The sequence below is a fragment of the Stenella coeruleoalba genome (assembly GCF_951394435.1).
Source record: "Stenella coeruleoalba genome assembly, chromosome: 2".
NCBI classification, from domain to species: domain Eukaryota; kingdom Metazoa; phylum Chordata; class Mammalia; order Artiodactyla; family Delphinidae; genus Stenella; species Stenella coeruleoalba.
The window spans coordinates 89,819,020-89,843,550 of record NC_137147.1 but is presented as its reverse complement, the minus strand read 5'-3'; the positions used below and the strand labels follow the sequence as shown (position 1 = coordinate 89,843,550).

The window sequence follows — 24,531 nt, the reverse complement described above, 5'->3', positions numbered from 1 at the left end:
GTCTTCACAGAATTGAAGGGAGTTAGGGCCTTGCTCTAGATTAGGCTTCGGCTTAAGGGACTGTTGTGGCTGGTTTGATCTTCTCCCGAGACCACTAAAACTTTCTCCATATCAGCAGTGAGGCTGTTTTACCTTCTTATCATTCACTGGAGTAGCACTTTTAATTTCCTTCAAGAACTTTTCCTTTGCATTAATAACTTGGCTAACTGTTTGGCATCAGAGGCCTCACTTTTGGCCTAGCTCTGCTTTTGACACGCTTTCTTCACTAAGCTTAATCATTTCTAGCTTTTGATTTAAAGGGAAAGATGTGCAACTCTTCCTTTCACTTGAACACTTAGAGGCCATTGCAGGGTTATCAACTGGCCTAATTTCAACAATGTGTGTCTCAGGGAATAGGGAGGCTGGAGGAAAGGGAGAGAGACTGGGGTAAGCCAGTCAGTGGGGCAGTCAGAACACACACAGCATTTATCGATTAAGTTTGCTCTCTTATATGGGCGCAGTTCCTGGTGCCCTAAAACAATTTCAATAATAACATCCAAGATCACTGATCACAGATCTCTATAACAAATATAATAAGAATGAAAAAGTTTGAAATATTGTGAGAGTTACCAAAACGTGAAACAGAGATATGAAGTGAGCAAATGCTGTTGGAAAAATGACAGTGATAGACTTGCTGGACATAGGGTTGCCATAAATCTTCAATCTGTAAAAAATGCAACATCTGTGAAGTGCAATAAAGCAAAGTACGATAAAATGAGGTATGCCTGTATTCTGGTCTGGACCATACAGACAGGTGAAGTCTTTTAGATGTGCATCATCTTCACGTGCCATTATGCCTCTGTAATTCTTACGGATACACCATATTGGCACTCACACTGACCCCACATAAACCAGTGCAAGAGCTTCCAGGGAGGTGCTACTCAAGCTCACTTCCTTCCATGGAGTGCAAAGACAGGAAATAGTGCACTGTATCTTTAAGGGGAACAACACAGAAGGTCTCTGAAGAAATAATGGGATGGAGGGCCAATTTAGAAGGAGATGCCAGATGGGTACAGTGGACCATTATGACGCTGTAATGCTTTGTTAACCTTTCCATAAAGATCTTATGTGGCCTAAAGCTCTGATGTTGAGAATCTACACTGATTTATGTGTTTAGAAATAAGAAATTTATTAGCAAACGGAAAAAAAAATTCTACCAATATTCAGCCTCTCCTGACTATACCCCTCTCTCAACATTGTTAGCTATTTTCATAAGCAACAGTTTTTCACAAATAAAAATTTTCAAAATCCTCAATCACACCCATATCCCAGAGCCTGGCCTTAGTTAGAAAGCTTTGTGGCTCTGACTCAGTAGAGCTGGTTATCCTCTTTAATTGGATTGATGGCGACAACTGCAATGACCTTAGATGAGATTGCCTGTAATGTAATTATGCTTCCTTCATCAGTGTGTGAGCTGGACTTGTGGAATACATACAGAAGATGCCTCCAGTTACTGAGAGGTTAAGGAGTGTAACGTATTGCCTCACAAATCATGTTTGTTACTGTATAGGATTTTAAAAATTATGTATGAAGCTGAAGGCATTATACCTCTAAAGCAGCTTTTCTGGTCCAAAAACATTCCTATATAGAGCTATACTCTATTAGTGAGATGGCTACAGTCCAGAGCTCTAGTTTTTATTTAAATAAAAAAAATATTTTAAGGACTCAACAGAGAGTACCAATAGCAAATCTGTATTTTCTTGTCTAGTTACTGCTTATTGTTTATTAACAGTGATTACATACAAAAAACCATTTTTTAAAAGCATTCAATACACAGTACAGTTTAACTTGATTTTTCGCTATGATTTGAAAACTTACTGTTTCTGAAAGTAACATAATAAATAATGGAGATACATTTAAAACAGACTTTAGGATAGAACCATAATTAATACCTAAGAAGCCAGCTGCTTTGCTACAATGTTGCCTCTTTCTATTTTTCAATTAACACATGGAGAACTTAAAACGTTTCAATTGGAAGCCCATCCTCTAAACAGGACAAGTCTGCCAAACATACTACAAACACATGTAGTAGTTTAGGAGAAATGGCACATACTGGAAATCCACCTCAATCTTATTAGCTTTAGCATTGCTCTCATTAAAAATAGAGCTGCTTATGAGTTTTTCCTTCCCAAGCATATGAAACATAGAACTTGGAAATGTGCCTTTTTGAAAAACTTATTCCTGTATTCATAAACCAGATGGTGCACATCAAATGCATCCTGATTTTCTAATGAAATGAAAAAGGGTTCCTATGGCGTTCTTTCACAAGATGAATGCATCCTCAATTGCTGGTTTTGATAGATACTCCTGGAAAGTTGAACAACTTGGCGAATGCTGTTCTGCTGGACCTGCTCCCCTGAGCGTGGTCCCAGCTCTTTACTTGGGTGAGGCCAAGTAAAGAGCTGGGACCACGCTCAGGGGAGCCCTGCTTTTGAATTCTTCCAAAGTAGGTTCTAGGAGCAGTGCAGGCTCTTCCACAGTCACTCACAAAGAAACCTTCTGTCTTTGAACATCAGAGACAGATATGAAGAATCTGCTGTCTCATAAAAGGTCTGACCAAGAAAGAAAAAGACTCTCTCTCTCTCTCTCTCTCTCTCTCTCTCTCTCTCTCTCTCTCTGTGTGGTTCACTGCTTAGTCAAGCCATCAAGCCATTTTCGTAGGATGCTTTCACTACTAACACCACCAATAAAAACCTAATTCTGGGCACCATTTGAATGTCACACTCATGACTTTGAGACACCAAACAGTAAAAATGTATTCAAAGCCAATAAAATTATGCTGGATTTTCCCAACAAATTACAGAAAAATATAATGTCGTTTACCTTGGGGAAGGTTGGTTTGTATGGCCAAAAACCTGAAAAAAGAAAAAAGGATTAATTTCTTGTTACTTCTGACCTTGCCACCATGATACTGCATTAAACACAGCTGTGGTATGCTTATTACTTTAGTAAATCCACATGTCATTTTCCTCTTGCTGGAAGTAACAGAATGGTTTAAGCCAAGCTGGATTTTAACCTGAATCCAGTTTCTCTATTTAATTCCACTCTTAAGTCTGGAATACGTTCAGCTGAGGAAAAACATCCATCGGCATACTTGAAGAAAACTGTGGCAGGCTACACATTGTAGTTTGAAACTTTTTTTAAACTTCTGACAACTTGAAGACCTCTGGTCTGCTATGTCTTATTTTATCTCACTCCACAGATGAGAAAAAATTTTCTTTGTGCTGAGACATCCTATTTCATGAAATTCAACATCGTGTGTCATTTTTCTTCATGAACTGCTCTAATTTAACGGTTACGCTAGAAAAGAACACACGACCAACAGGTTCAGCCATATAACACCCCAAACCTGGAAATAACAAGTTGGATGCTCCACAGCCTACACGATAAATCAGTTAACTCCATCAATTCTACAAGCCTAAGAGTCTGAAAATGGAAGGAAGGTATTTTGAAGAGCATTGTACAAAAGCTGTCGCTGAGTTAGGTGTTCAGTTAAGCTGAACAACACGTCTTTTTCTCAGTTTGCTTTGCAGAAACATTTATTTTACATTTTAAATATGTGTATCTTCCAACTTGGGCTAGAAAGACCTAATTAAAAATAACACCCCTACCACCAAGTTACGTTAAGGTTAATCAATACTCCAGGATTTGAAAAATTTTCCCCAAATGTCACACAGTTCCCTGGGGCCTGGGAGTTTTCCTCTCCTTAAGGTATGAGACTGCTTCTCCTCTTGGTGTTGTACCACTAAAAAAAAAAAGTATTTAGCAAACAGGTACCAAATCAATCAAAAGGTTAGCATTCTTTTTATTTTAGTGCTCTTTCTTAATGGGCAAAAATTGTTTGATTAGTTCACCTAGAACATTCTTAGCCTTAGGGCAGAAACAGCACTTTGTACACAGTAGTGGACTGGATTTAAACAAGAAAAGAAAATCAACATTCAAGAATACAGTGAACTTCAAAAATGGAAGAAAATAGGAAAAGCAAGGTCTGAAGGCATATTGAAATTCCTATATATTTAAAATCTTATGTATATGTTTTAAGTCGTACTGGATTGTCAAGTGTGTACTGGTGCTTTATCTTCATTGGAAATGTACTTACATGATGACATCTAAATTCATCTGTATAGGTTATACTATCACCTTAGTTTCCCTAAGTTTCCCTTAGTTTCCTTCAATTTTTTTTTGAGAAAAAAAAAATCAAGGTACTTCCCCAATAAATCCACAACCTCTGCTGCTTCCCTCCACCCTCACTTCCATACTGACTTCAAAGCTACTTTCAGGAAGAGGCTTCTTCCAGTGGGAAAATCTGTTGATCTTTCAGATAAGACAGGGGGTGAAACAGAGCAGCAGCTAATTCCTTGCCACTGGCGAGAATAAAGTAAGAAGAACTCTCAGGACTTAGTCACATGAATCCCCTTTTACTCTGACCCTGTTCTACTATTTATTGTTTGGGCATCTGGAAGTATCATGTCCCTGGCACAATAAGTTATATTGTAGGGAAAGTGGTTTTTAAATTTAAGTGTGCATGAGCGTCCCTTAGCGGAGCTTATTAAAAATGCAGATTCCTGAGCTCTAACCCAGCTCTACTAAATCTGCATCTCTAAAGGGTTAGTGCCCAGGAATGTTTATTTTCAGTAACTTTCCAGGTGACTTTGATCAGATGGTCATTTGGAGAAACACAGACTTAGGAAGATAGGAAAAGTCATCTCAGTCTGTGCCAAGTGCCAAGCTTTGGGTGGGTAAGTCTATTATATGGATATCCCATCTCAGAATACATAATAAATGTTTAAGTTTGAAAAATAGTATACAATATATAAGTACAATGTGTTCTTTACTTGCAAACGTTTTTCCTTCTCCTTTATGATTTCCAAATAGATAACTGACCTGCCTTAAGCATTATTTTCCTGTGGTAACCTATAAATCACTGAAAAAGGAGGAAGTTTAGGTAATAAAGACTCTAATTAACATGGCCCTTATTTATTGTTTAACTCCAGTTAAATCATAGAATCCTTGAAATTTATAGCTGGAAGGATTTCAGAAGAAAAATTAGTCCAATCCTTTCATTTTTCTAGGTAAAGGAGCTTTCATGCAGAGATTAACTTTAGGATTATTTTATAAATGGGGGTGATCTGAAAGATTAATGGAAAATTTTAGCTATGATCTTGAATAATCGCCAGGTATCTGCTTAATTTTTACCCCTTCTCAGTGCAGATGGAAATATACACAAAAAGAACTATGTAAGTAAATACAATTAATCATAATCAATCATGTGTCTCGGATTTGCCTAGAACCAAAATACTGCAATGGACACATGGCATCCTGCTGGTTCTAATTTTCCAACAATTCATTAAACATTTCATGCTTTGCTTGTGACAGCACAAACCTTTCAACTTCCTATTATAATTAATGTTATGAAAGGTATCAAAGTGCCCAAATACGTGCCATGAAGTCCTTGAGGGTGGGATGGCCATTTCCAATACACACAGCGTTTGCATAAATTATAATAAACATATTTGTATCAGCCTCAGAACTTCACTTTCTTCATCTGTAAATGTTGGGCTTGGTCTAGATGGTATCTAAGAATCGAACAGTATGATACAATCAAGCTAAAACAAAAGGTCCGATATAAAGATGCCAACTTTTAATTTAAAACATATAAAAATATTTTAGAAGAGATCATCTCTCCCACCACCATCATTTCACTGAACAGGAAAGTTTTAACCCCCAAAGCATAGGAAGCACATAGTCTCAAAATAAAGATAACTTTTAATTTGAAAAAGACATTAACTTTGTAAAGTGCTACAGTGTCCTTATGTTTTCCATATTGCTACAGATTCACAAATAACTGTCACGGACCCAGTGCCAATCAATGATCTACTCTTTGGGAGCTACTGCTGTAAAGTTCTTCTACAAAGAACTCAGAGGCAGCATTTCCCTACGTTTATCTGACACAACACTCATCCCCTGAGATGCTTCTAAATAAAGGGTTTCCTGGTTTTAGAACCAAAGGGCGAGGCGGTGGTGGGTGCTTCATAGCACAATCCCCTTTTAGAGATTCTTGGAGAATAATATATACAGGGTTCTCTTGAAATAAATGAAATGTTAACTTTATTTCATCTATGATTTTTAAACTATTATTTACCCCAGGAAACATTTTTTGCACATCGTACCTATTCACATTCTGCACAACTAGTATTCTGCATAGCACACTGTCAGAGAGCATCTGTAATCTTCCCTAATCGGCTCCACACCCTGACCTGCCAATTATAGTTAACAGGCCCACCCTTCCCCCACTTCCCAATGGTAACTGTAGGGGAAGCTTTGACATACACTCAAGAAATATTAGTTAAGTGGACTGGAAGTGAGCTCAAGACTTGCAGGCCAGTTCAGAATAAAGCCCTGGGGAGAGGAAGGCTTGGTCTCCATGAGGGAGATGGTGTCCTCCCATGCCCGTCAGAGAAACTCACGTCTCCTGGGCCCTCTCTCTTCCGGGTCACTTTGGCAGGTTCGGCTGGTATAACAGCCGAATAACAATGGCATAAACAAGATAACTTTGATTTTTCTCTCATATACATAATGACTAACATAATACATAATAGTCCTGAGCAGTGGTTCTCAAAGTGCACCTCCAGGGCAGCAGTATCCACACCACCTGGGACCTTGTCAGGAATGCAAATTCTTTTTTGTTGTTGGTTTTTTTTTTCATTTTTTAAATTAATTTTTATCGGAGTATAGATTTACAATGTTGCATTAGTTTCTGCTGAACAGCAAAGAGGGTCAGTTATACATATACGTATATCCACTCTTTTTTAGATTCTTTGCCCATATAGGTCATTACAGAGTATTGAGTAGAGTTCCCTGTGCTGTACAGTAGGTCCTTCTTAGTTATCTATTTTATATATAGTGGTGTGTACATGTCAATCCAACCTCCCAATTTATCCCTCCCATCCCCTTTCCCCCTGGTAACCATGTTTGTTTTCTACATCTATTGACTCTATTTCTGTTTTGTAAATAAGTTCATTTGTACCATTTTTTAGATTCCACATATAAGCGATATCATATATTTGTCTTTCTCTAACTTACTTCACACAGTATGACAATCTCTAGATCCATCCATGTCACTGCAAATGGCATTATTTCGTTCTTTTTTTTTTTTTTTTTAAAGAAATGCAAATTCTTGAGAATATCCTCACATCTACTGAGTCAGAGGCTCACCCAGCCCTCCAGGTGCTGTCAGAACTTCCAGTTTCTAAACTTTCAGGAACACTGCTCAGAGGTAGCTGGTCGAAGGCTGGAATGGGGACTCTGCTCCAAGGGGTCTTCTAGGAACCCAGGCTCCTTCTCTCTTCATGTTTCACTCACTACACCTTAGGATGTTTCTCTTACACTCGTGATCCCAAATGACTTGCTACCACATGTGTTCAGTCACAACTCCTGTGCTCTGTTCCTCAGGAAATGTTTTCTAAACCAGGTTCCTGCTCTGAGTTCTTCAGCCATCATCAACTCCACCTGGACGGCTGTAACTATCTTCTAAAGAACTCTGTCATGCCCACTGATTCTCTTCAACTTAGTCCATCCCACCTAACTAGCAGAGCTATCTTTTTAAAAATGTGATTTGTTGTCTCTTTCTTACTAGACCATCATCTGATTCCCCTGCAAAGCCAAAATGAAGGTCACAGAGTCTTTCACTATCTTGCACCTATCTTTCTTCTTAATTATCCCTCACCCCCTCACCTGGACATCTTCAGGATCCCAGCTGCAGTAAACACCATTTCCAGAATTTACCACACCACTTCCACCCGCACGTTTTTACACATGCTGTTCCCCTTGCTTGAAATGTCTGTGTTCACCCTCCTCTACACACACACACTCACACTCACACACATGCCCTCAGACACAATCTTCTTTTTCACCTGATAAACACCTGCTCATCTTTCAAAATCTAATCTACACATTACTTCAGCGGGGCCTTTCTCCACTTCCCCATGCTTGGTTACTCGCTCCCTTCTGCTCCCATTGTAGCTATTCCTACTTATTCTAGAATACTCATCATATTGTATTTTAATTTTCTGTGTACAAATCTGCCTCCCAGATTAGATGGGGAGTTTCTTGGAAGCAGGCACTGCTACTTATTCAGTAAACATTAAATGCCCACTTTGTGCCCATAAGTTCATATCCTGAGGCCTAGGGCCTAGCACAGTGTCCGTGTTCGATTGGTACCCGATAATGGCTAATTTAAAGCATGAATGCATTAATGTTTTCTGTGAATTCTCTCAAGGATGTTATGATTGTAATATACCTGTGGGTGTCCCTGAGAAACACACATGGAAGCATCTTAGTTGTTAGTGATATATTGAATCTGCTAAATTCAGAAATGGGATAGTGTTTTCAGAATAAGTATTGGCCTTTAAAGAGCAAAAGAAGAGGGAGGAGGGAAATGAGAAAAACCCTGAGATCAGGGCAAAAGATGTGAAATTTCTACACTCAAAGCAAGGAATGTGTTTGCATGTGGGGAAATTGGGCAGAACAAGTCCTGTAACAGTGATTGCAGCTCTACAGAGAAACAAATATTATCCTTCCAAGTTTGTAAGACTTAATGGCACCTGTCCCTCTTGCTGAGCTTGAGATGGTGAATTATGTTGTCTGTACACTGACAAATTTAAATTCCCGCAGGCATAGTTGACTATGACGCCACTGCACCCTGAAATCTTTCCCTTCGATTTTTAAAAGAAGGGAGAATCTCCTGATGTGTGAAGCTTTTCCTCTGATTATTTAAAAAATAAAATCTTTCCAGGCAATTGCCTACACACAAGAGCTTAAATTAAAATGCTCATTTTGAGAATTTCTCATGGAATTCCCTGTTTGGATTAAAGGCAGAGATCTTTTCTTGCCTAATGATGGGACAAAGAGTAATGAATGCTTCTGAAATTCCAAACGAAGTTAGAATCAAGGACATTCAGCAGAGAGAAGTGGTATGGTTATGGCTCTCAGGAAGAGGCAGAAGGGCAAGCCAATCGTTTCATGGTCTGTCCTGTGCCAAGACCTAGCTTTGTTTATTCGATCAGTGAATCCATTCTGGAAGGTTATGCTCATTATGGTACTTTGTCACTAATAAGATAAGGGAAACAATGTGATTGCCAAGATTGTTACTTTTCAGAATGAATCAAGCGATATAGATGCAGTTATGATGAATAATTGTTGGATGTAAAATATTATGGACTATAGTTACAATTTGTCAATGATGGAGCCACTATACAATGCAAATAAAAAATTCCACAATCTTTTCATAATTTTTATGAAGAGCCCTATTCTAGATGCAAATTTTTATTTATGTCGTTTTCATAGGTTGTACTTTGACATAGTCTCTGTCTCCTAAGCAAGAGGTTTGTTGTAAACACTCTATTTAGCTTGCAATTATCATACAGTTAAATGACTAATCACAGAAACTCACTCCATGGTCATTGACAAAAATGGTCACACTTACAGCTGAAATTAACACAAAGAAAAATGGATCTGCCTCTCACCCACACCCAGGAAGTCAATCACAGAAAAATGTCCCAAACGTGACCACAATTTTGAGATGAGATACAGTTAACCTGTGCTGTCTGAGCCAGAAAATTTCATACCGTAGGTCTTGATTTCCCACTCCAAGTACAGCTGAGTAAAATGAAGAAAGATGGGGAGAATTCATCCACAGCAACAGGGTAAGACATTCTGGAAGTATGTCTGGATGAGATGCTTGAACTCTATTTCAAAACATTTTTCTTCCCCACTAACCCTTCTCTTATGGCCTACCAAATAAAAAGATACTGATTTTTTTTTGGGGCGGGGGAAGTGACTTTTTATTTTATTTTATTATTTTATTATTTTTTCTTGTGGTACGCAGGCCTCTCACTGTTGCGGCCTCTCCCGTTGCGGAGCACAGGCTCCGGACACGCAGACTCAGTGGCCATGGCTCACGGGCCCAGCTGCTCCGCGGCATGTGAGATCTTCCTGGACCGGGGCGCGAACCTGTGTCCCCTGCATCGGTAGGCGGACTCTCAACCACTGCACCACCAGGGAAGCCCAAGATACTGATTTTTAATGAAATGTACTTATGAAACAATGACCATATCTTTCTAGCTCCCATTACCTTGATTTCAGAAATAATATCTAGTTCATGTTAGAGACTTCTGTTAGGGCTGGAAAACTCAGAAAGTGTCGCCAAGAATGCCATGGACAGCAGGAGACAACTGCTCCCCCCTGGATTTCACTCCTACCGCTGCAGAGTTTATCTGAAAAGGTGTTGGGGTCTTTTGGAGTGTGTTGATCGTATGCAGTTTTCTTTCCTGTTCTCCACTGTGGCTCTTTCAAAATGTCATTCTCCCTAAGTTCTCTCTTCTATCATATTTCTTATCAGTGTCAGCAGATAATCTTGCTTCTCCAGACTGAGAGACACTAGAAGCCAATACATGGGAACTCTCCCAACAGGCTGAAACTTCTATACTGACCTCCTCCTCCCTTTCTTCACCTAGGCATTTGCTGTGTCTTCACCCATCCTCACCTGCTTCTCTCCTGATATAATGAAAGAGGTGTTTCTCCCACAGTCTAAAGCTGAACCCTCTAACTAAATCTTGAATCCTATCCTCTCATAGCTCTTCTCTCCTATATTTTCAACTTTTAGAATAGCTTTCCCATCGATATCTCAAATCACAAAGCAAATGAAAACTTTCCATAAACCTTTCTACTCCTTAGAAATCAAACGTCCTTAAAGAACTGCTTCCAACTCGTGTGCTGTGTTGGTCAGTTCTCAAAAATGACCCTACAACGAACCATTCCTCCTGGGCTTCAGGTCCTTGCTGGGCTGGACTTGTGACTCACTTTTTGGGCAAAGGGATGCAGCAAAGGGACACTGTGTAACTTCTGAGGTTAGGTCAAAAGAAGTCTTGCCCTTTCTACCCGGGTCTCCTGGAACACTCGCTTGCAGGGAAGCTAGTAGCCACGTAAAAAGTCCAACTAGCCTGAGATTGCTGTGCTGGTAGGAAACCCAAACTGGCTATATGGAGAGGTGGTGTGGAGAGAGAGAGAACAATGCCCGTCCAGCCCCCAGAAGTTCCCATCAACCCAGGTGAGTACCTGCCATGTGGGTGAGGAGCCCTCTTGGACATTCAGCCCAAGAGAAACTTCAGTTGGTTCCAGCCCCAGTCAAGACGTGACTTCAACCATATGAGAGATACTGTATTAGTTTCTGAGGGCTGCTGTAACAAAGTACCACAAACTGAGTAGCTTAAAACACCAGAAGTTTACTGTCTCATAGTTCTGGAGGCTGGAAGTCTGAAATGAAGGTGTTGGCAGGTCCATGCTCCCTCTGAGACTCTGGGAAGAATCCTTGTTTGCCTTGTCCTAGCTTCTGGTGGGGGCTGCATGGGCATTGATCAATCCTTGTCACTCCTTGAATTGCAGCTGCATCACTCCAGTCCCTGCCTCTGTCATCACATGGTGTTCTCCCTGTGTGTTTTCTAAGGACACCAGTCATTTTGAATGAGCAGCTCACTCTACCCCAGGATGACCTCATCTTAACTAGTTATATCTATAAAGTTCCTATTTCTAAGTAAGGTCACATTCTAGGTACTGGGGGTTAGGACTTCAACGTATGTTTTTAAGGGACAAAATTCAGCTCATAACAGACCCCAGTCTAGAACCACTCAGCTGAACATAGTCAACCTGCAAAATGTGAGAATAGTAACACCCTTAAAAAATGCAGGATCTGGGCTTCCCTGGTGGCGCAGTGGTTGAGAGTCCGCCTGCCAATGCAGGGGACACAGGTTCGTTCCCAGGTCCGGGAAGATCCCACATGCCGCGGAGTGGCTGGGCCTGTGAGCCACGGCCGCTGAGACTGCGCGTCCGGAGCCTGTGCTCCTCAACGGGAGAGGCCACAGCAGTGAGAGGCTCGCGTACCGCAAAAAGGAAGGAAAAAAGAAAAAAAAAAAGCAGGATCTGCAAAGTGCAATAAAACAAGGTATACCTGTACATCTACCTCCCTTCCTCAGTGAAGTCTATCAAAATGACCAAAGAAATTTGTATGCAAGAATAAATTCATCAAACCCCCGAAAAACAAAGGGTGACCTCGGCAGACCAGAATCTTGAAGCATTTCTTAAAGATGCAAGGCAGGTGGAATTAGATTGAAAGAGGAAGCAAAAACACCAGCAGAGAACCCGGGAGGAGGCTGAGGAGAGAACCACTGAAATAGTGACACCTGCTGCCTCTACAGAGCCCAGGGAAGAGTCCAGGCTCGGAGTTGGTAGGATCAGGAGACTCTGACAGGGCCAGAGCCAGCCTCTCCTCCCTGCAGCTCCCTCTTCACGCAGAATAGCCGGGCAAGGTATGCTCCCTCACCTACGGGTGTTTCAGAAATAAAGTGGGGCCCTTGCACGGGGGCTCCTACCTTGGGTATTGAGGCCAGAGGGTCAAAGCGTAAAGCCTTGATAAAGGCAAGGCTCCGCAGATAGAAGGAAACAAAGCAGGGAGGGACACCCAGCTCAGCCTGGGGGCAGGAGCCATGAAACTGCCTCCCACCCATCTGCCCGCTTCTACTGCACAACCCAGGTGGGCGCGGGGTCCTCGTCTGTCTGGCCACCCTCACACCCTGCGGGAAGCCTGCCCACAGGGACCCTCATATGACTATCCAGCCCATCCACTCACGAGGTCATTTCACCACGGACAGTGCAGAGCTGTTCTGAACAAGAGACACCTCTAATTCAGCATTTCTCAACATTGGCATTACTGACATTTGGGGCCAGGCAGATCTTTGCTATGGGAGTCTGTCCTGTGCACTGGAGGATGTAGGACAAGTCACCCTGTCCTCTACCCACAAGATGCTATAAGTACGGCCCCCTGCCCAGGGTTGTGACAGCCAAAACAATGTCTCCAGACATTGCCAAATCACCCCCTATTGAGAACCATCATTTTTCTTTTTAACATCTTTATTGGAGTCTAATTGCTTTACAATGGTGTGTTAGTTTCTGCTGTATAACAAAGTGAATCAGCTATACATACACATATATCCCCATATCCCCTCCCTCTTGCGTCTCCCTCCCACCCTCCCTATCCCACCCCTCTAGGTGGTCACAGAACACTGAGCTGATCTCCCTGTGCTATGCGGCTGCTTCCCACTAGCTATCGATTTAACTCACCGCTAACAAGTCCCTTCTTCTGCTCTTTGCTTGCTATTAGGAGGCTATAAGTCTCTGCTGTCTGGGAAATACTGGTCGTGTCTAATTGTACCGGCCTGCTTAGCCCCTACCCCACTTTCTAAATTCCTCTAGGGACCCAACTCTCCTTCCCAGGCAGAGCTACCTCGGAGGCGCAGGCTCTCAGACAGCATCCAGATGTGGGTCTTCACACCACGCTGGCAGATGCTGGCAGGGGAGGCTCTCTGCCATCTCTAGTGTGTGATCTGGGACTGCAGAAACGTGCAGTTCCTGTGCTAACTCAAAACTGCTCGCCAGAGATGACTGTTTGTGTACCAAGCCAGAGGAGAGTGGCTTACAAGAGAGGAAAAGCAGGGGTGGAGCAGGCGGTGGACAGGTGGGTCCTGAGGATTCGACTCCCCTGAAGTTAGTGGAGGGAGCAAACTCTTCCGTGAAGGACTGGGGTAGAGAAGAGAACAGGCAGAAATTCTGCCCCCTCGACAGCTGGCTCTGCTGGAGTTTCATTGGAGTTCATTGCTCCTCTCGGAAAAGGAAATGTCCCCGGGAAAGACAAGCCTCGCCTGCTTCTGGGAGGAAGCCTCATCTCCTCAGATGCCCTGGAGATGAAAGGTCGGGTGGAAGGAAACCTTGGAGAGTGAAAGGAGACACTTAATTGGGGTTACGGCTGGGGTCCTTTGGGGGATCCTTCCAGCAGGCTGACCCCCACCCAAAGGACTGGGAGTGTGTGTTAGATGAGGGGAGGAAGAGGGGAGAAGGGGCCTCTTTAGCTCAGTCTTTCCATAGGCGGCGGGAGAATGTCTTCATCAGCCAGGCGTCCAGTTAGCCTTCTTCAGGGCTTTCCTATGGAAGTAGATGCACACGTGCAACTTCCCAACCACTGTTTTCAGAGGGAACACATCTGCCTGAGTAAATCAACCTTGCCAACTCAGCTCTCACTGAGCTACTAACAGCAAGCTCACTCCAGTGGCAACGGAGAAGGGTGGGGAGCTCCAGGCATTCTATAATTCACCAAGATGCCAAAGTGCCACCTCATTTAAAAAAAGAAGTTGTCAGAGCAGTGGGCAGCAAACTCGGAGCCCACCAACTATTGTAAACAAAGTGTTATCAGAACACAGCCTCACTCACATTGTCTATGACTGCTCACAGTGACAGAATAGATTAGCTGTGACAGAGACCATATGACCTGCAAAGTCTAAAATATTTACTACCTTGCATTTTGCATGAAAAGTTTGCCAACCCAGCTCCAGGGCACTGAAGGCAGAATTTTTTTTTATATGCCATTCAGTAGCCTGCTTTCTTCTCTGTGCTTAAACAAAGTGTGAGGCTCACAATATTGAAGACTGACATTTTTTGTAGAAGATATATTTAGGTCTCTTCATTTTCCAACAAATGGTGCTTTTCAGAGAGGTCTGGAATGCTGCCAGCAGGGTCTAGTGTGTGGATCCTCAAGTCTGCAAGGGTGTAAGGTGGAGAGAGGAAAGAGAAGACCAGAAATGTCTGGATGGAAGGAGTGAAGACCAGGTGATGAGTCTACTTGAAAAACCCAGGACAGGGTTTCCCTGGTGGTCCAGTGGTTAGGACTCTGCGTTTCCACTGCAGTGGATACAGGGGCCCAGGTTCAATCCCTGGTCGGGGAACTAAGATCCCAAAAGCCAAGTGGTGAGGCAAAAACAAAACAAAACAAAACAAAAAATAACCCAGGATGGAGCCAGGTGAGCGGTGGGGTGAGGCAGGACAGACAGAGTCCTGTATCCAGGGCCCTTCCCCACTCCCAGCCATCCTGCCTTCTCGTCTCTGCTCCTCCACCTGTAGTGAGGAGCTTCCTCCCATGGTCGCCCATCCAGAAGTGCCAAAGCCCCTTCTCCCTGTCTGTTGCCCCTGTATTGCCATCGCCTTCTTTTTTTTTCTTTTTTTGCGGTACGCGGGCCTCTCACTGTTGTGGCCTCTCCCGTTGCGGAGCACAGGCTCCGGACGTGCAGGCTCAGGCCATGGCTCACAGGCTCAGCCGCTCCGCGGCATGTGGGATCTTCCCGGACCAGGGCACGAACCCGCGTACCCTGCATCGGCAGGCGGACTCTCAACCACTGCGCCACCAGGGAAGCCCCTGCCATCGTCTTCTGCTCTTCCTCACCCTCAAACCCAGATCACCCAGAGATTTCCATCTCCAGCCCACCCCTCCTGCAGCTTTTCCAACCCCCTGGAAGCACCCTGGGGAGAAGAGAATAAACACACACACACACACACACACACACACACACACACACACACACACGGGCAGCGCTTGTAAAAAACCTGTCAAGTATCATTTTGAGAATCTTGACCTCCTCTTAAATACAGTCCTAGCACAAAACAAGTAGCAGAACAGAGTTTTCTTTACCAATTGATGGCTGCAGAGTTGGGGGGCTTGTGAATGCATCTGTTCTGTAGGATTTTTCATTGAAGAAAATACATTTCATTTGGCAAAGGACTGTTACTATGAGCCAGCTGCCGGGGCATACAGGAAGCTTTGCTCACAGAACTCCAACTTAAGATGGTGTTGGTTTAAAAGTGGTTTTATCTTCCCAAAGTAAAACTTGTTTATACAATGACTGGATATCAGAACATTTGGATAATGCAACCCCCTTGTATTTACTGCATTTGTGTAATACTTTACAACGAATAAAAGCACTTTCACAGAGATGGCTATATTTGGTTTTCCCGGCCAATCTGGGAGGTAGGTAAATGCTATTCCTTTGGAAAAATAAGTAAATTAGGCTCATTGAGGTTAACTGCCTTGTTAACCTTGGCTGCACTGGGTTAGTACCCTAACCAAGACTTTGATTTCTATGTTCTTGGAATTTTCCCTAGCATTCTTATTGTATTTTCTAAATTAGAGTGCTAGTTTTATCTTGTAATGAACCCCTATCATTTCTTGCAAGAGGCACCTGAATTCTTAAATTTGTTTTTTAAAATTAATTATTTTATTTATTTTTGTGGTACGTGGGCCTCTCACTGTTGTGGCCTCTCCCGTTGTGGAGCACAGGCTCCCGGCGCGCAGGCTCAGCGGCCATGGCTCACGGGCCCAGCCGCTCCGCGGCATGTGGGATCTTCCCTGACCGGGGCACGAACCCGCGTCCCCTGCATCGGCAGGCGGACTCTCAACCACTGCGTCACCAGGGAAGCCCCAAGGCACCTGAATTCTTATGCTCACTAAGCATTGTCTATATACTAAATAAAGGATGTATCGCAAATACATCCAAAGAAGCCATGATGAATGGAATATAATTAACTCATTTACAAGATGCCTTTTGTTATTTTTCTAATCAACAAATATTAAGAGTAAGGTCCTTTTAAAAAGCCTGAGAAATGTAAAATAATAGGCTAACTAAGTAGGCATTACAAGATTTGGGGAACCATAGGAATATAATCCTGAACAAAGGGTCCCCTCTTGGCCCCATCTTTCCTTCAAAAGTCAATCAATCATAATAACTCCACATAGAGAGGTTGTGTGCCTGGTGGGTAGGGCTGCAGGCTGGAGCCAGTTAGGTCTTGAGCAAGTTTCTCAACTTAAGCTTCTGCAAGTATAAAACAATACTTACTTTACTTGGTTACTGTAGGGATTGAATAGGATAATTCATTTTTATAAACTACTTAGAGCAGAGCATAGCACATGGCAACTGATGGATAGCTTTTTGTTACTGTTATCAATAGGATTATTGGTATAAACAATATATTTTTGGTCTCTCCCCTACCTCAGTCAGAAGTCTCTCAATTTCTGTGAAAAGATGCTGCATGGCTGAGGTGTTGGATGCTTGCAGAAACCTGTTATAGGAAAGGCGGTCTGTCTTTCTCTGATTTCTTGCTACACAATGTTCTTGCCTCTATTAAGCTAGCAAAAAGCCCCGGGCAATATTACCTTTTCACGATGAGGACAGGCTCCCACATTGGGGCTGTCAGAGAGAATTTGGGGTGCGTGAGCCATTTAAATGAATCAGACCTGACAAATCCAATTTACAGATTAAAACAATGTTGTGATATTTACCAAAAGTATATACAGCAAGTTAAGACACCTCCGACAGGCAGCATTGATTGCCTATTTTAATCAGCTGGTATAATTTAGCTACCGCCAGAAGCAAAATGCTTAGGAAAGGGAAATCTGATCATAAATAATTCCCATTTTGATGCCTTTAAAAATCAAGTAAGACCTTTGTTCAGGGTTTGCTACAAGGTGACACATCTACTACATTATGCGAGGTCACATCAGGTTTCATTTGGGTGTTAGGAGAAGATCTGATCTGACATAAACAGACGCCAAACAAAGCGTTTAAAGCAATTTTACCAGATGCTGGTATATTAAGACAGACAGAGAAATGACAGAAACCCACTGCCTGCATATATTCACTAAATCTCCGGTGCTTGTGGGACTTTATCAATATTACTTAATATCCCCACCGATTCTGAGCAGGATCAAGGATCATAGCCTTGAAAAAGACCTCAAGGAGTTCCTCTGTCTAGAAACACTGGAGCAAGGTTATTGCTTAGGAGAAGCATGGTATGGCTTTCAAAACTCATTTGTTGGATGAACAGAAATAATTCTCTTCACCTCCCATCCCCAGAAGGCTGCTTTGTTCTGGAGGTATGAGAGGGACTGAAAAGTATGGAGCAGCCTCAGGGGGTTAAAGCCCTATCCACTTACTTATTTATTATTTATACCCTGCCTTTTTCTATAAAAGATTTGAGGCAGCTTACAACAAAAGACACAAACAGGGACTTCCTGGTGGCGCAGTGGTTAAGAATCCACCTGCCAGTGCAGGGGACATGGGTTTGAGCCCTGGTCCAGGAAGATCCCACATGCCACGGAGCAAGTAAGTCCGTGTGCCACAACTACTGAGCCTGCGCTCTAAAGCCCGCGAGCCACAACTACTGAGCCCACGTGCCACCACTACTGAAGCCCCTGTGCCTAGAGTCCTGCTCTGCAACAAGAGAAGCCACCAGAATGAGAAGCCCGCGCACCACAACGAAGAGGAGGCCCCGCTCGCCGCAACTCGAGAAAGCCTGCGCACAGCAACAAAGACCCAATGCAGCCAAAAATAAATAAATTTACTAATTAAAAGAAAAGACACAAACAATAATGAGCCTTATCCTCAGTCATCCCTTGAAGGGTTTCATTATTACTTTCATGATCATCAAAAACGAGTACGAAGTGGCTATTTGCATGGCATGCTATGCCGGGGCTGAATAACTCAGGCAGAGCCAGCGCTGACCTCTGTAAATTTCCATCCCTTCAGTTTGCGTTCATTCATTCTTTCGACAAATATTTACTCAGCACATCCCACATGCAAGTGCTGTTAGGTGGTGTGGGGGGTGGTAAAGTGAGTAACGTGTGGACACTGCCCTGCCTGCAAGAGGTTTACAGACAAGGGTAGGGGGTCTAGGACAAGTGTACGTGATACTCATGCGTGTGGGTGCGGATAAGACACAAACCTAAATTCCCCCAAGCCAGGCAGAAGGGATCAGTGCTATGGGTGAGTCGCAGAGAACCACAGCGGAAGAACGTCAAGGGGGAGTGCATCTGCTTGTTGTGTGTCCTAAAGGAAAACGGAGCTGAAGCAGATCAGGCTGCAGGCAAAGGTGTGAAGGAGAACTCAGCCTTCCCGGGCACCTCTCTGCCCTCCTGACACTTTCTGCCTCCTCGTTCCCCTCCTCCCCTTCTCATCTGGACACCCTAAGCCCTCATGCTGTCACAGCTGCCTCGTTTCACCTTTCCCAGAAGACTGGCATGCCACTTGCTGACATGTCCTGGGACAAATGCCCGTTTGGACATGCTCCCTGCTGGCTATCATCAACAACAGGGATATGGAACGCTTATCTACACCAAGGTAGAAATAACTAGCCATTATTTGTCACCATGCCATGCCTAGGAGTATCTGATTTTATAGGAGGACCACGCCTGGGCACAAAGGAAGCAATCTTGACCAAATCCATGATTCTTGGAGGCCTATGGCTGGTATGAGAGCTTCCTGGGCACCCTCCAATCCAGGACCCAAATAACTTCTAGCCCTATGTACCTAGAAGGCAAGGAGTCACCAGAGAGAACATTCTTGAAGGGTCTCAATAGAAGATCTGCTCTCCAGCCAGACTGTAAGGATGGGAAAGAACCTCTTCCAGCTACAGTCCTTCATTCGTTGAAGCAGTAGTTCTTAAATTTTAGTTTATAGAAGAATCTCAGGGGAAGCCTGAAAAAGTACAGATTCCAAGGCTCCATTCCTGGAAACTCTGTCTTCCTGAAGGAAGTCTGGAGGGGGTCTTGGAATTCACATTTTAACAAGTATCAAGGCAGCCTCTGAGGAGGTGGTCTTAGGCTCACCCTTGAGATATATTGCCAAAGGGACTCACATTCTAGCAGAAGGTCCAGAAGCGCAGGACAGATGTCTGCTCTTCACAGGTGAACTTCTAGCACCTAGAACAGTGCATAGCTCAGATTAAGCACTCAGTAAATATGTTGATTTAATTAATGCCTGGGGACTTGCCCTGCCTCCTGGCACCCTGGGAGTGGGGGCCTTGGTAATATTTTTTGGTGAATGAAACCTTGGGGAAAGTATAAAGGTACAGCAGTGTCTGCAGAAAGGACTCTGGATTATGTCAATGTGGAATGAGGTGGTGGAGAACTAGTCTAGTTGAGAGCAGGTATCCCAGGTGTATCCTGCCCTGCCTTCAAGAAGCCGACAGGCTGAGGGTCAGGGTGGGAAGAAATGCTTTGAAGTTTAGCCCGAGGGTCACAGATCTGCTTAGCATCTCATCACTCACCACCCTCCCCTCCCTAGACTTCTAGAGGAAAGAAGATCTGAAAGAGCAGCGGAGACTGGAGAGGGAAGGCGGGACTGCAGGAAGCAGGCAGGGCAGGGAGCTCAAGACCCCGGGCGACGCACACCGGGGCTACCTGCTCTGACCCGCAAGGGAGACTGAGCAGCTCTTGCCAGAGCTCTTGCTCTTCTGCTTGGCAGAGAGCAAAACCCCAAATGGGCTGCTTTGGGCGAAGGCATTTACCCTGTGGCATTTAGCCTATTGTCAGGTTAAATTTATTCTTCGGTCTTCTGACTGGCTTTGATAACAAACGTGTCCCTCCATCTAGGAAGAGAAATCCTACAGCTTCTTCCAGTGACTCGTTGCTGTGCCTTGTAATCTGCTGTCAGGAAATTCTCATGCCTCACGTCTGATGTCAGTTAGCAGGAGAACAGAGCAGTCCCGACGTGCACTAACTGCGTCGTTAGGTTTCGTAAGAGTGTGGGTAGATCTGGGCTCTGGCAGTTGCGCTGAGCGAGACTGGCTGCCTTACAAATCTTGCTGTCATCTAGGATGGCTTAGTTGACATTTTGTCTGATCTATTTTCCTTTCACCAGTGGCGTGAAACAGGACACTGGATATAACCTGGTTAAACTGGACTTCTTCCCAATATCATCGTGCTTGAGAAAGCAGTCAATGGATCCAGAATCTGTTTGGGGGCGCTCTGGGAAAATTTCCCAACCAATATCTTCTTCCGCAGAGTTCAAATGAAGGACTCATCTAGGGACAGCTCCATATGTACGTCTATTCCCATGCCAAAAGATGTGAGACCTAGGTTTTAGCTGTTAAGGTAACTTTGCATAAGAAGTGTAAACTCTCCAGACCTCATCTTCATCTGTAAATGGAGTGGGTTCTTCTATCAGTAGTGAAAAATCCCCTAATGAAAATTCCAATGACTTACAATATCCTATTATGTCTAGGTGATTTGGGGTCCAGCTACTTTCCCCACCTCTCTATTTCTTGCTCTGGTTCTCTTTGTTCCTCTAACACACGAAACTTATTCCTGCTTTGCACAAACCCCCTCCCCAAAACTCTCTGCCCTCCATGACCCCCATCCTCACACCTCTTCACAAGGAATGCTGTTACCCCAGGTTTTCTTTTTTGTGCATGAACTGACTTCTTCATGTTATTCAAGCGTCAGTTCGAATGTGACCTTCCCAGAGAGGTTTCCATGGTCATCAATCTAACGAAGTGCCTCCCCATTTCATCCCAACACTCTCAACCACATTCCTTGACTGAATTTTTTCAAAGCACTTACCATTACCTGGAATGATCTTCTTTGACAGTTTGCTTGTTTACAAATAGTTCTGCTACAGTGTGACATATGCATTCCTAAGAATCACCGTGTTGTATGAAATTACATACTATAAACCATGGAGCTACGGAGGAAATGGGATTGGGAGCCCAACACTCGAAAACTTCATCAGTGACATATTTTAAAAACATGGAAACAATAAACACGGCAGCACAGTGTTATATATGTTTACTTGTCGAGATATACATAAATACTACAATAAATGCCACTTTATCTTGAAAAAGACCAGCAGTTCGCTTGTAGAGTGGGGATGGAGTGGACTGCAGATTGTGAGTTATTGTGAAGTGGTGGTAGGAGGGTTATGGACAGCTGTTAACACCAGATGCAGCTCATAGCGCACTCAGAGAGTTGAGGTAGCTGGTAGATGTTTGAGTTGCATGTACATGTCCATTTTACGTATTCCTATGTGACTTGGTTCACCTTGGTGCCCCTTTCTGCATTCTAGTGTTTCTCCCAGGTGAAATCAGGCGTCAGCAAACATGAAATTCGAATTGTGCTTAAGTTATTCCCTAACATATCAATCAGGTTGGAACATATTCTCGTTTTCAAAATAAGCATTATAGGAGATCTGATAGTATTTGTTTGCTCCACTCACTAGAATTTAAGCTCCGTAAGATCAGGGAACTTGTCTGTTGATTCATTGCTATATTTCCATCATCTAAACAGCGTGGAATATAGCAGGCTTTCAATTAATATTTGTTGAATGAATCTTTCTTCAATTTTCTTCTCTCCCCACATACTAGTGAGACCCTTTCAAGGGTTACAGCGGTCCACATTGGTATGGTGGTGAGGAGGTAACAGTACGACCAGAGGGGTTTCAAAATTGCTGTGTTGCGGATAGGGGGCCTGTGTTCTCTGAAGACAAACACAAAAATGGAAACAAAAAAACCCCTAAAGCCTAAATTACTACAAATGGTTATGATATCCACATAGGTCCCTCCACCTTTGTAGTCATGAAAGATCTCTAAGGCTCCTTCTATCCATTACAAATACACGATTCTAATGATGAATTATTTTGAAGAGTCAGTGCAGAACTATGGACCTAGAAACACTACACAGAGCCCTATGTTATGTGGAAAGGTTCCTGGAATTCACTCCATTAGGAATGAAAGAAGCTTCAAGTCTAGCAGGCAAATTTGCTGGGAAACACTAACTTCTGTCCCTCCTCTCCATATGTGTGTCTCAGACCTAAAATTTAATCACTCTTCTACTAAGTCAGAGAACAGAATTAGAAGTGGCTTTGAAAGGTCATCCTAGACAGGTAGGTTATGTCATATTCCTAAAGGGTTTGAAAATTGTTCGAATTTCAGGGAAACTGTCTAGCGCTACCAAGTAAAAGGTCAAATCAGAAAGCCCCCAAAGAGCTAAGGAATGATCTTTCTTCTGAATTTTTCTGATTTAAATTCTGAACCTAAGAAAATGTGCCTGCAAATGCAAATGCTGTGGTTGAGCTACTGTAGTTTATCAGGCAAAACAGGGAATATTCTGTTATGATTCTTTACTTCCTCAGTAACTGCTCAATCTTATGGGGAGTTGAGTGGAGTGGCAAAGTAATTACATGGTGAGTACCATATATTTACGATTATTTACGTTTTCTAGATTGGAGTACAGGGTAATTATTTTTGGTCTTATTAAGTGCAAATTACCAAGTAGTCTTCAGGAACATGTAATTACTATGTACTGTAGTCACATGCCACTTACCAAGCAAAATGAATGCAGTGAAAATTTTATTTAATACCAGCAGAATGATACATGTGGTTTTATGAAGCAAAGTACAGGGACTTGCCTTCCTGTCTTGGGAGAGGAAACAGAGCAGCCCTTCTTAACTTAGGGCATTTCCTCAGTGAACAAGATCCATATTTCTCAAGGGTTGGTGCTCATTAAGAATGCAGATGTCTGGAGCCCCATGCCAGACCTAGAGAGTCCCACTCTCAGAGGTGAGGCCGTGGAGTCTGTGTCTTCAGCAAGTCCCTGAGGAGCTTCATGTGTGCACTACAGTGAGCAAACATCTTCCCAAGAGTCACAAAATACTCTGACCAGCAGGGTTACCTCTAAACGCAGAGGTGGGAAAAAAATGGGGCCTAGGTGGCATACATTTTTCTGTTTTTCACTGACTAGTTTCTGTTCTTTTTAGATTTTACATTGACAAGTATCCTTGAACCCATGGTTGCAAAGATATAGAAGTCTTATTATATGTTGAGTATTCCCTGTGAGTTGATTTTCTATTATACATAGATCATGTACATGTAATTTAGTTTAGATCTTTTAGATTTTACTGAATACACACACACACACACACACACACGCACACACACAATCTGAGGGACAGAAGTATGAGGAAGAGCCAGAGGCCAAGAAGTGATTTGCCTCATGGTCGGAACAAGGGCAGATTTTACTCAACAGATATTTCCTGTGCAGTTACTCCATGCAATGTAAGCTCACTTTCTATACCCATTCCTTCAATAGGTCTCATTTCCTTAATTGAGATAGATCACTAGCGTGGTTAAAGGGCATAGGATCTGGAGTAAGGAGACTCCAGTCCCACCATTTACTAGTTAGGAAACCATGGATGCTATATCAATATTTGTGTCCCCCCACAATTCTTAAGTTGAAATCCTATACCCCAAAGGTGATGGTGTTAGTAGGTGGAGCCTTTGGGAGGTGACACGGTCATGAGGGCGGCATCTTCATGAATGAGATTAATGCTCTTACAAAAGAGACCCCAGAGAGCTCCCTCACTCTTTCCACTATGTGAGGATACAACTAGAAGTCTGTGACCCACCAGAGGACCCTCACCTGACCATGCTGGTACCCTGGTCTCAGACATCCAGCCTCTAGAACAGTGCCAAATAACTTTCTACTGTATGCAAGCCACCTAGTCTGTGGAGTTTCGTTACAGCAGCCCAAACTGACTAAGACAATGGGCAAGTCACCCCCGTGCTCACTTTCTTCATTATAAATTAGGGATATAATGCTCCTCTCAGAGGGTTACGTTCAGGAAAAAAATTACATAAATGCTTGCAAAGTGCTTAAAACACTGCTATCATCTATAAAAGTCTCAAGAAATTTGGCTATTATCGACGTATTAAACATGAAAATACCATATTCATATATTTGGCAGTTGGATTTTCTTCCTTACACCCATTCTGAAAGGAAAAATCAAT

At 43.1% G+C, this 24,531-nt stretch overlaps 1 protein-coding gene across 3 annotated transcripts in view; it reads right to left on the bottom strand.

Moving 5' to 3' along the window:
* Positions 1 to 24,531, bottom strand: part of SEMA6D (semaphorin 6D) — a 578,468-nt gene that overhangs the window by 179,268 nt on the left and 374,669 nt on the right. For all 3 annotated transcript variants that reach the window (XM_079912947.1, XM_079912950.1, XM_079912949.1), the window contains exon 4: positions 2,863 to 2,894. The gene's annotated coding sequence lies outside the window, so the exon portion shown is untranslated. The remainder of the gene's footprint in view (positions 1 to 2,862; positions 2,895 to 24,531) is intronic.